Raw genomic sequence first — 12,233 nt, 5'->3', positions numbered from 1 at the left:
AAGATAGTGGATTATGAGATTTGCATTTGCTGCAGGTTAGGTTTTCAGTTTTTAAGTGGTACCATGCCACCCATTGATCACTGGCTATGAGGCAGTTGTTGACTTTTGATTTTCCACAATCCTTAGGGTTTTTCAGTTTCAGAATCATCTATGTATATGGTAAGTCTAAAACTGTTAATTAGATCTGGTAGAGGTTTCATGTTGATGTTGAAGAGGAGTGGTGAGATCATGGATCCTTGTAGGGTGAATAAATCACGTAAAACTTGTTGAGCAGGTACAAAGAAATCCAAGCAAGAATTATGTTATTTACACACACTTACTTTCTTAGGGACGAGTATTAAGGTATTATGATGTAGTGTGTCGAAAGCACTAGAAAGATCCAGGACTAGTAATATAGCTAAACCATATTTGAAAACAGTATTTTTTAGGTCATCCAAATTGTGATTAGGGCTGATTCAATATTTCTTCCTGGGTGGAGTCCTGTTTGGTAGTCTGAGAGTAGATGGCTTTCTTCTATGAACTGCAGTATCTACATGAAAGTTGCTGTTTCCATGAGTTTGTCAGGAAAGGTCCATTGGAGGTCGGTCTGTAATTGGTAAGGTCCTGTGGGTTCAGGTTGTACTTCTTAAGTAATGGTCATGTGTATGTCTTTTATAGTTCCTCTGGAAGAGGTCCTGTGGTTGAGAAATTGTTTATATTGTTTCTGACTGGTATAGCTGCAGATTTTTCTTTACTGAAAGATAGGTGCCTAAAGTGCCAGTTGAAGTTATGTAGTGTGTCACTAACTTGCTTCAGAAGTCTTGCGAGATTGGAGTAGAGATTTGATTACTTTCTAGATTTAAAAATTCTGATAGGATTTTCTGTAGTGCCTTGGTTGGGGAATTGGCATTAAAGATCTTGCAACTGTAAAGGGTGTTTTGCTTTTTTATGTATGCTTTCTACATCATGGTTTGACTGTGCAAACTCTGTTTGTGTAAATGGCTCTGTTCTTTGATTTGTACTAGGTCATTTGACGTTTTGATTTAAAAAAAAATCTTTTTTAACTATTCATTTTTCCAAGATACTTTCTTTTTTGCCTTGATTTTAAATTTTCCTTGGGATTAGTCAGTCAAAGGCTGGGGTCATCCATTCACAAAGGTTCTGCACTAAGTTTGTAATCTCCAATTGACTGTTTGTAGTTAGCTGAGATTCCAACCTTTCCATGCTTAATTTGTTCCAAAGTCTGTATGTTTCAACTTCAACTGAGAATGAGATACTGAAATGATTGGTCAATAAGAAGTATTTCTTTCATAGATGATTAGTTCCAAATTGGAGAAGAACGCAGCTAATATATGACCTGCTATGTGGGTTGGTCCAAAGAAGATCTCTTGCAAGCTGTGAAAGCTCAGACTAGCGATAATGGTATTTGGCCGAAGCATGTTTTGTTTGTCAAACCAAATGTTTAGATCAGCAAGTATACGTAGATTAGAGGTAAATTCTAAATAAGTGAAACTCAGATATTAGCCGGTGCAATAAATATCGCAAAGCCCCTCCAGGGCACAATTAATCAAGTTCTAAGTAGTGACATTTGGGAAGACAAGGAATACAAAACAAAAGGCAAAGGTATTATATGTGAAAATAACATCACACTTTCAAGCTTAAGGTCAGTACACTGGAACAGCCCTGGGGTTCTATCTTTCCTTGTGCCTACTTGGTATAGTTTTTATAACTAGCTGAATTTATCTCAGTTGTATTTCACTCCCTAGCCTAGTTGTGTTTGTGTAAGCTTTTGTTTTTTAAAATTTGTATTTTCACAGTCATAAGTCATAAAAATGACCGCATCACTAATGGGAATATAGTCCAGTTACAGCAAAATATATGGGTTGCCAATCGCCAAAAGCATTGAATTTAGAACAATAAATCCATGCTTCATAGTTCATGCTGACAGCTCCTAAACCAGGTTTAAAAAGACTTAATAAACATGGGTTTACATTTATCGCTGCTGAGGGTGTGAGGCATGGCTTCTGGGTCCAAACATGTTAAAACATTCTCCTTGCAGCAGAAGACTAGCTGGCTGAAATGTCTAGGAATTTATCAATTAATTTTTGCTTCCAAATGGCAGGGTGGGGACAAAGTAAGTCACATGATAAGCAATCTTTACAAAAACCAATGGCTATCACAGTCCATCAAGTCTGTTAGAAGCAGTGGTCTTTGGGGAAAAAACAACGTTCCATCACACTACAGCCCGTCTCCGAGTGTGTCCTGATAAAATATTCTCATTCAAGGAGATAATTTCTAAGCACACTATCTCCGCCTCTGTTTCAGCCTCCACCTTGTCTTCCGGGGTAGCGGTAGGAGTTGACGACGTCGTCACTGACCTGCCACACTGGCAATCTGCTCAGGAACCCGGCTCAGGCGTGGACGCAGAACTCGAGATCGCACTGAAGACCCGAGGACTGAGGAAAAAATGGCCTTCCTTCGGCACAATTGGTCCCAGCTTCTCGAATGTCCCCAGCCAACAGGCCACCAGGGAACCGTCAAACAGTTTTCCCAGGGAATTCACTATGCCACCTGCTGCTGGAACTGGAACCCTTCCCCGTGCCCTAAGATGGCTGTTAGGGTCATTGGAAGCTTCTCCTCCATCACCTGCCCCTGGCTATGCAAACTTCGTGTCTAGTTCATGGAACCGGATCCATAGTTATACACCTAGGGGCAACAAGTTGCCATGGAAGAAGGCTCTGTCAGCTCCAACTCTGGATACTGTTTCGAGTGACTTTACGACTAGATCCTCTGATGTATTAGAAATCACTGTGTCCTCCCTCTTAGACTTGCCTAATGCTGCAAATCCTACACTCACCATTGTAGAAGGTGAGACATTCCCATGAGTCTTCTTCTGTAAAGCTTTCCTGGTGATGTCAAGCTGGATTGTCACTATCAACTGTATTGGGAAGCTTCATTCTGCTGCACTCATTATATTACTTTACTTCGGCAAACTGGTCTCATGCCCCCAGTCTTGCTACCTTCACACATCCCTGTGTCGAAAGATCCTCTTCAGCTTCAGTCCCAATACATCTTAACCTAACTGATGCTACTATGATTATGTTGAAGACACTTTATTGGAGTACATAAAGTCCAAAATCCCTGGAGTCACGCTGTATTCTTGGGAGCGTATCTACCGCAACTGATGCTTCTCTGATTATTTTGATGATATTTTATCGGAGGACATAAAGGTCAAACATCCCTGGTGTCATGCTGCATTGATGGGAGCGTATCTACAAATACTATCCTCCCAGATACTTCCTCTTTGTAGTTGTGGGGTTAATTCACATACACAAATGTATATTCCACATCCTAGTAATTAACAGTATAAGCCTTTGTGGAACGTTCCTTTCAGAAAGTATGCTTACAGAGGCGGAAATTCCACCAGTATGGCTGCGTTCATGCAGTTTTCAAGTTTATGGTTATTTGGGGGTTTTGCTTATTTCTGGGTGCGGCACCCATGTAAGTGTGTAGTATTCACATACATCTTGCAGATATTTTCTCATCCAAGAATCACCTTTAAATTTGCTCCTTCATGAATAAGTACTGTTTCAGGAAGGAAAGGAAGGGAAGAGAAACAACCATGCATGCCCTGGACAAGGTGTTTGTGCATAGGGAAGTAGTTCGCAGTGAGAAAAATAGAAATGTTAAATGTGCTAATAAACATTAGTTGCTTATTTATGCTCGACAAATTTGCCACCTGTTGAAAATGCCACATGCATGAAGTTTACAATTTGTAATGCCCCAGGACATGTATAAATGCCCTCGATTTCCTGAAAAGCTCCTAAAAATGTTTGAGAATTGTTAAAAAGTCAAAAATCTACTCCAAACGTACGATTCACCCTATCAGAGTAAATTTCCATCTTTTCAACTAGGTCATTTGTGCATTTAATCAAGCCCTGTTTGAACACGTCGTTCATTGCATGTGTTGATAGTTATCATTACTATTTAATATGAAAAGTTCTCACTCTGCCATATGGATAATGTTACCTTTGCTTGTATAATAATTCCTTTGTAGAAACTCTATATTCATGTAAGCAGAGCATGTCACAATAGTGTTATTCTAATACAACAGGCTGTCTACTGGGGAATTATCTAGACTAAAAAATAAAGTGCCTACTGTTAACATTTCATTCGTATGTTCTCCTCTTGTGTGAATCTAACTTTTGCAAAAACCCAGAATGTTTCAGCTCCAATGAACTTCTCAGTCTTTCTCAACCAGAAAATACTGTTTTTCCTAAGGATCCAAAGTGCGAACTCGCATGGTGTGTTTTTGTGGGCTGTGTTATGATTATCATTTAATTGAGTTTGATGATGAATCTGAGGTACTACATTGACAACATTAGCACCCAAAACACCAACAACAGAAATATTCCTATGTCTTAATTGTAACAAATCTAATAACACAATTAAAGGATTGTAGTTGATCCCTCCAAATTCATGTAAAAAAACATTCTCACATAATTTGCACCATGTGAAACAACACGTTATATACGTATTAAAATGTTCTTGTGGTAAGGCTGTGTCAGCCAAACACCAAGAATTGTAAGAATGAGTATCACTGCCCACCAATCAGATATAAAACATGCAATAGCACAATTGTGCGTACAAGTATGTGAAACAATCCAGTCACTGTCATTGGAAGGCGAAATCTCACAAAAAGCAATGAAAGAGACACACTGTGGATTGAATTTTTAGATACACTTCACCCAAATTGTCTTACTGAGCCTGAAAATTATATTCGTTTGATTTCATATTAAACTCGAATCATTTTTTTCAAAAGTGGATAATATGATATATTAAGTAATGACTTGTAACATTAAGAAGACCACAAAGTAAAAAGACTGAAATTTAGAAAGCACATGACGGACCCATCAGATGACAAATGGAAACCTTTTTTTAACCAGAGAAAACGCTTTGCAAGTAGTCACCTTTTCACGTGAGCACTCACATGGAACTGGAGAGGAAGTGAGCTTATGAGTTGGAACTTCTTAACTTGTGGACTTTATCAGAAAGAGAGTTTTTTTTCATTGTTTTTTGATGTACAGTAAAAGACTTTTAATAAAGGAAATTAGTTTTCCGAAGCACCTTGAGCTATGCCATTGAAGTAGTCAATTAAAAAAAAAGAGGTTTATGTAAATTAAGCAACATTACATAATAAAAGTGAGGAAGAAAACTGTAGAGAGTGTGTTCTATGCTCCCAGCAAGTAGTTCCGAAAAAAAGATTCAATATTTACATTCCATGGTGGCTACAAGAACAAAGACAGCACCCAAAACACATGAAGGATTACCGAAACATATTGCAGCCAAACATATATATTTAACTAGCATGTCCCCGCCAATAGCAATGACAAAGGTAAGGCAGGCCCACACACACATTATATTTTTCATCAAACTTCCTTCCTTCAGACATAAAGGGATGGGTGGACAAGGAAGCAATAAATTGTGTACCAACCTGTGAAGGACGTAGCCTGTGTATACGATCACCGAATAATTTCATTTCTGGATTGCCAAATTCGTAAATAGCCTTTCTGATGGTGGATGCAGCAACACCCAAACAGGCATAGCACATAAAACTGGAAGCTAAGATAAGAACACCTTATTACTTTCACATATTCACACTGAACCAGCAGGGTGTGGGACCATACACCCCCCTCCACACAAACACACACACAGCGGGAAGGCCTGTAGAACCAATTCAAATGGAGCCACTGTGGTCCCATGGCCTGGTTCTTTCTGTCTACATCCCTTCAGTTATATGATACGCCACACATACGTTCTGCCTGTCAGTAGGTGCTCTTAATTTTTGACAGATATTAGAGCTGAAGGTGAAGCAATTTGCTCAAAATCACAAAATGTAGTGAACCCAAGTGTAGAAACTGAGTTGAGAACTAGGCATTGTTGCTCCAAACACAACAGTTTAACCTGTAGACAATGTTGCTATCCACGTGACTCGATGTCTTTGTGTCTCATAAACACATACTTTGTTGTCCTAGTTTTGCAATTTTTTTTCTTAATTCATAGATATACTTGAACCTCTTTTTTTAAGTTACCACCCTCGAACCATTTGAGCCAGACTATACCAAAGAAACCTACTTCTGGTTTTCTGCTTTAAGAAGGTTGGGTACAGAGCAACAGCCCTGAGTCCTCTTCTGGAAATAATATTAGACGAGTCATGCTCTATCTATCTTAGTGCCACAAGATGGCCTACCAATATGGCAGCTGCCACAGTGTGGTTTGCATTACTTTGTGTTCCATGACCATGAGTGGAGTTTGGAAAAGGTGAGCTGGCCAGAAGAGTAGTACAAAGAGAGCAAAGGCAGGTCAGGAGGCTAGCTGCAGCCGAACAAGAGGCTGGTGGCAGCTATCTAACATCTCTGTCGACGAGGAGCAGATTTGTGCAGGTACGTAGAAGGACCAGGTTGGCATACAGGAATGGATCAGCGCACGGTTTTGGTACTTTCAGTCTTGCTACACGAGGCACGCTCTAGGAGTCAGCATTCATTCAAGAGGGAGATGCCACATTGGCACTGGTGCAGAGGGACACAGAAACGTTTTTAAAGCAGGGGCACTTATTTTCTGACAGTGTTGTTGACTAAATGGAGACAGGATAAAGGAAAACACACCAATTCCAGGCCAGGAGATTAAGAAAGCTGTGTAAATTCACCCTAAGTGAGGAAGCAGAGCTGCTCTCTTCTATGCACCTGCTACATATTTAAGTGATCATCATGCAATCATTGGTCTGGAAGTGAAAAATAAGATTAAGGCCATTTCAATAGGACTAGAAGCCTCTGAAAAATTTGTGAGTGCAGTGGTCAGGGTGACATGGCCATGTGGCAGAAAAGGTGATCAATGAAGCTTACAACCATACAGAGGGAGTTTACCGAGTTTCAACACTGCTTTGTAAATGCATTCCATGGGCATAGCTCAAAAAAAAGTTGGAAAAGTTAGAGACCCACCAAAGTGTGTGCAACAAAATGGCTTTGGAGACCCCGCCAGAATCTGAAAAGCAGGATAATCTGTGTTTTATGGGCACGTTCAATAAGAAAATTAAGGGAGGACAAAGCCAACAGATATTTCGAAAGCACCTAGCTGGGACAGGAATCTAGCATCCCTTAAAGAAGCGCAGCTGATTGATGGCATCCTTCAGTCAGCAGTGATAGAGATAGAGATGCTGATGGAGGGTAAACGTCATGGCGACCCCGATCCCATACGCTTGACATATGATAAAGGGACCTTTAATAGGTATTCATTTGAGGTTGTGTGGTTAAAATAAATGTTAGAAAGATTTAATGGCATATTGGGAGTTGAGACAATGTAAGGTCTAACGTGGGTGGTTCGCATGATCATCTGTAACATTGTATCTCTACCTCTTGGAATGCTGTTAGCTGCACAAACTCTGACTCTAGAAAAAGAAAGAGAGAATGTGTGTCTGGGTTACTAATTCATGTACAAATTGTTTTCTTCTTACTTCAGATCAATTATATTCATGTATACTATGTACATATAGTTATTACCTAGTTATTATACCAAATGGATTTTTTCAGTGAATTTTCATGATTTTGTTATTTTTAAAATGGTATGTTTTAAGTGACATTTTCATTATGTGTGTATATATATGTATACACACATCTAGTCACTGAAAAAACAAAGGTTACAAGGACGTTATAGTTAGGAAATAGAATTTAAAAAAAACAGAAATTCACTTAGAAAACCAAAAGTTACAGAGACATTATAGTTAGGCTCAGATTTTAAACATACCAAACCACAGAAATTCATTTGTTATAGTTAGAGTTATCTCAAGTAACTATGACTCTTGCTCTAAGGTAACTATAACAAGCCCCACCACCATGCACAATTTTTGACTAAATAATTTTACTGCAAATGTTACATTGATATTATCAATGATGTTATCAAAGATGTCATGAGTGATGTATTATGTGGGGTAATTAGCAGTGCATGGCAAGGGTGCGAGTTATAGTTACTTGTGGGCAAGACTTATAGGGCCATATGTACGAACACATTTTCCCATAGTCACAGAATGGGCAAAACTGCTTGCTACATCTGGCCCACAGTTACTTGCCTGTGGCCAACCCATATAACCACCCAACTCTGCGCTACACATGACCTTTGGCTGTGCGCAGCGGAGGTTGGCCACAGGGCCAACCCTCCTCCTTCTTCCTGTAGTGGCCCAGGGACCACCACCTTCCCGGGGCAACATATGTAAATAAAGTGGGAGGAGGGCCACACATCCCCCCCTTCTGGAGCAATTAATGGCTCTGGGGTCTGCCGCCCTACAGGGCAGGGTAACTATCTCCTGAAGTACCCACCCTCAGGAGACAGCAGTTTGCTTTTGGTTTCCACTGAGCTTTGACAGCTCCCATCAAGCGAGAGCAAACTGCAAGTCTGCTCCCAGAGGGCGGGAGCAGGAAAAATTATCCTGCTCTCTGGGAGCAGACTTTTCATCTGTGAAAGATGAAAGGATTGCTCCTGCACGCTCCCTACGTGCAGGAACAATGCTGGCGTTAGATGCTCATGGAGGGGTGGGTTTGGCCCCAGGGCCTGGCCACTGCTGGATATATGCGGGGTAGGTGGAAGGGCCTGACCGCAGGCCAGGCCCTGCAGGAAAGCCCCCACTGCTTTAACAAAAAACATGGAAATTCACTGAAAAAAGGGTTACAGGGGTGTTATATTTAGGTTCTGTATTTACATGCAGGAAACCATAGAAATTCAGCTGTTATAGTTGGAGTTATTTCAAGCAACTATAATTCATGCACTAAGGTAAATATAACTTCTTCAAATTTGCCACAGGAGAGCAACCCCCAAACAGGGATCCACCCACCAGCCACCGGGGAAAGGGGAGCAGTCTCTTGGGCACTGTCCTGTGCTCCCCCAGCACCCCTTCAAATCTGTCAGTCCCTCTGTCCCTCCTGCAGGGGATGGGAGCAGAAAACAAACTAAACACCTGGGGTTCCTTTTTTTAAATAAATATAGGGGTGGAGGCTGCCCACCAGGACATGGCCATGCCCCCACCCCTAATGCATATGGCAACAGATGCCAGGGAAAGTTGTTTTTTTAAATATGGGGTGGAGGCTGCCCACTATGTGTATGCCTATTCCCCCACCCCAACTAAATGAGGCAACAATCTTTCTGGCCTCCTTGGGGGGTAGACAAGGGTAATTACCCCCAGTCTATCCCCAGGGGGCAAATACCTCACTAAACATGAAGGAATGTGTTTTTTTACATATAGGGGTGGGGGCAGCCCACCCTGGGCATGACTATGCCCCACCCAAGTAAATGGGGCAACAGTCTCTCTGCCCCCTATCCAGGGGGGCAGATGGGGTAATTATACGTGCTCTATTTCTGAAAGCCCGCTAGATACCAGGGAAAGTTTTTTTTTTAAATATGGGGGTGGGGGCTGCCCGCCATGTGTATAGCTATGCCCCCACACCAACTAAAACAGTCCTTCTGCCCCCTAGTGGGAAAGATGTGGTCATTATTCCCAAACTCCCTTTGAAAGCCCACTAGATGCCAGGGAAAGATTTGTATTTTAAACGTAGAGGTGGGACTTCCCTCCTGGGGGTCAGATAGGGAAAATAACCCCTCCGAGGGGACTAAAGCCCACCAGGTGCCAGGAAATATTTATATTTTTTTAATTATAGATGCTGAGCCTGCCCAGCATGAACATGGCCATGGCCCCACCTCAGGTAAATGAGTAAACAATCTTTCTGCCCCCTGGGGAGGGTGCAATGGAGTAATTACCCCCAATCTTTCCCCCAGGTGGGACAGAGAATCCTCTAGACACCAGGGATTTTTTAAATGGCACCAAAATAAACACAAGATGGGACGGCTTAATCTGGCATCAAGCCGTACCCCTGCCCCAGTACGGTCTAAATTATCTTTCTTCCCTCCTGGGGACAGATAGAAGGCTTGTCCCAATTAGGGAGGTTGCCCCAAAACTGCCCCAGGGGGTAGAAAATCCATCAAACACCAGGGATTTTGCTTTTGGGGCAAACAAAAATGGTGCAGGATCTTGCACTGCGGCATTGAACGCACCCCACCCCAAAAGGGACAAACCAATCTTTCATCGCTACCCAGGGCAGACTGGAGGTGTACCCCCAATTTTCACTGGGGGCTGAAAGCTCATTGTTGACAGGAATATATATTTTTTAATACAATAATGCCCATCAAAACATCAAGCCCCACCCTCACCATTAAAACTTCAATAGTCTTTCTGCTCCTCTGCAGTCTAAAGCATCCCATCCCATTGGCAAGCAAGAAGAAATTTGGGCCCATATTCATGGAAAGTTAGCGTCGCCTTAGAGTAATTTATTGTGCGCTAAAGCGGCACTAACTTAACTCCATATTTATATTTTGAAGCTAGACCTGTCTAGCATCAGAATATTGGAGTTAGCGCCAGTTTTAGGAAGCGCCAACCCACCTTGCACCTCATTGCAGCAATGAGATGCAAAGTAGACAATCCCTTCCTAAAAATGACGCTAGCTCCCCAGCGCCATATTTACCTCCCAACACTGAAACAAAGCGCACCGAGGAGGTGGACCTAAAAAATGGTGCTAAGCCCGATTAGCGTCATTATTTAACACCTGGTCAGACCAGGCGTTAAAATGCTGGTAAGCCCATTTCCATGGGGAAACACCATGAAATGGGCACATAGATGCCCATCCCAATCCCCAGCATCACCACCACCCACACCACAGGGACACTACTGAAGGAGTGGGGGGGAGTTAAGTGTATGTGTGTTGTGTGCCACTGTGGGCCCCTTACATGGGTTCCCCCTGGCTTGCACGGGGCATGTTGGGGTTGTCCTGGGACACTGGTCCCCTGTGGTAGGCATTGGGGTTGTGGTAATGACTCCTGTCTATACTTAGAGAGGAGTCATTTTTTGGCTGCTTGTGTGTCAAAAAATTATATTTTGCGGCTCATCAGCCTACCGTCATTTTTGACCCAGTGCACGGGTAGCGTAAGGGAATGGTGTTAGCTTGCATTAAAAGAAATGACACACAACTGCGCTAGCGCAGTTGTGCGTAATTTTCCATAAATATGGGCCTTGATATTTTAAGCGTAGTTTTTACCTACGGGCCAGGAGAGTGTGGCTAACTGCTATATCATCCCACTTGCAATAGCAAACAACTGCACTTTTTGGGCTTGGGTAGGCTGCATCCTGGAAAAACCTACCAGACCCAGACAGTTCTGAAAACTAGACATCCAGCAGAGTCCAGCGCTTTCATCCTACACCATTTTAATACTTACAGTGCCCTGCAAACCCTCAAACTTTGACTAAAACACACATTTTCCTCACATTTCTGTGAAGAAAACTTCTGAAATCTGCAGGAGCCAGTGGCATAACAAAGGCACCTGCAGTCCCTGTTGTGCAGGGGCCCCTGAGCTCTGAGGGGCCCTCACAGCACAGTATTCTGGCTGCAGAGCTCCTGAGTGAGTCCGGTAGAGGGGCCTCCATGTACTGTGCAGGGGGCCCCATCATGTTTCGTTGCACCACTACGGGGAGCCACACATCATCCCCCCAAGTCTCTCAATAAACATTGTACCTCAGTGGTATGGGTGGGCCAGGAGACTTTGACAAAAAAGGCCTTAAAGAGCTACTTGAAGAGACCAGTAATAGTGGCAGCTGAGCAGTTTGAGGCCATGCTCAGCTGCCACTCATGGAATCCTACCAACCACAGACATTCCGGGGTGGTGTGCCTTGTGTGAATCCCATGAGGTTTTCTTACCTAAAATGCCCTGCAAGCCTCAAACTGACAGAAATCACTTACTTATATTTCTGTGATGGAAACTTCCGGAATCTACAAAATTCCTACACCTGCCATTGCCCCATTTTGTGTGGATAAAAACGCTGCACCATTTGTGTGGGTGGGCCTAGTGCCCGCAACAGGAACAAGGTCAGTGGTAGTCCATTCACAAGGGTAGCCTCTCACAAGCCGGCCAAACACACATGCGGTCTGAGGGGAGTGCTCTGTGCACTCCCCTCACTGCCCATCACCTCCATGGCCCTGCCCCTTTCACCACAAATGTTTATTATCCCTTTGTGGTGAAAGGTTTGCAGCTTCTGCTGCTGACAGGGGGTGCAATGCTCCTCTGCCCTAATGGAGGAGCCGCCCCTGCATTAGGGGGCCCATAAAAATGGCACAGTGGAATCTAAGAGAATCCACAGCACCATTTTTAGCATCATTATTAAA

At 42.7% G+C, this 12,233-nt stretch overlaps 1 protein-coding gene across 2 annotated transcripts in view; it reads left to right on the top strand.

Annotated features, from left to right (window-relative positions):
* Positions 1-12,233, top strand: part of FLT4 (fms related receptor tyrosine kinase 4) — a 299,445-nt gene that overhangs the window by 185,486 nt on the left and 101,726 nt on the right. The gene's annotated exons all lie outside the window — the stretch shown is intronic.

This window comes from Pleurodeles waltl, chromosome 7 (genome assembly GCF_031143425.1).
Source record: "Pleurodeles waltl isolate 20211129_DDA chromosome 7, aPleWal1.hap1.20221129, whole genome shotgun sequence".
Lineage (NCBI taxonomy): Eukaryota > Metazoa > Chordata > Amphibia > Caudata > Salamandridae > Pleurodeles > Pleurodeles waltl.
The sequence above is the reverse complement of the archived record's forward strand: the minus strand, read 5'-3'. Positions and strand labels throughout refer to the sequence as shown.